This window comes from Pteropus vampyrus, unplaced genomic scaffold (genome assembly GCF_000151845.1).
Source record: "Pteropus vampyrus isolate Shadow unplaced genomic scaffold, Pvam_2.0 Scaffold10241, whole genome shotgun sequence".
Classification (NCBI taxonomy): domain Eukaryota; kingdom Metazoa; phylum Chordata; class Mammalia; order Chiroptera; family Pteropodidae; genus Pteropus; species Pteropus vampyrus.
The window spans coordinates 120-739 of NW_011899022.1; the positions used below are offsets into that span (position 1 = coordinate 120).

A 620-nucleotide genomic window follows, 5' to 3' on the forward strand; every position below is an offset into this window, starting at 1 on the left:
TCCCCCGGTGCCCTCCCTCTGTTGCTGGTTTTTATTCGTGGAAGAGACAGGACGGAGAACTATCACTTAATGAACCTTAAATCTCACGGCATCTCCTTTAGCTTGGTCTTATTCCTGACGCCATTTTGCAGATGAAGAAACTAAAGTCCAATTTTTCTTTATTTTTCTTTTGTTTTCTTTTTTCTTTTTTTTTTTTTTAGGTGAGGTAACCCTTGGTTGACCTCACAGATTGCAAGGTCCTTGTCAGCTTACAATGCCTTATTTTTTGTGTTTTACACCTACAGCACCTGTTCTTCCTAGGTGGTCTCCCATCCAAGTACTAACCAGGCCTGACCCTGCTTAGCCTCCGAGATCAGACGGAATCAGGCTTGTTCAGGGGGGCATGGCCATAGACTTGAAGTCTAATTTTTAAAAATAGAAACAAAGTTTTAAAAAATAAGGAAGACATGAACAAACAGGTTGGGAAAGAGGCCACGCCAAGTGGCTCTGATCCAATCCTCTCTCCTCATCGAGAAGAATCATCGCTGTCCTGTTCTAACGAGCACCACCTGCGGGCTCTGTTCTCCCTGCTTGATGTGGATTATTTCACTTCATCCTCACTTCGATCCTACAGGTGAGGT

The 620-nt window shown here is 43.7% G+C and overlaps 1 pseudogene; it reads right to left on the reverse strand.

Annotated features, from left to right (window-relative positions):
• Window positions 1-275: 275 nt before the first annotated feature.
• On the reverse strand, window positions 276-394 carry LOC111734949 (annotated as a pseudogene).
• Between the last annotated feature and the right edge of the window lie 226 nt (window positions 395-620).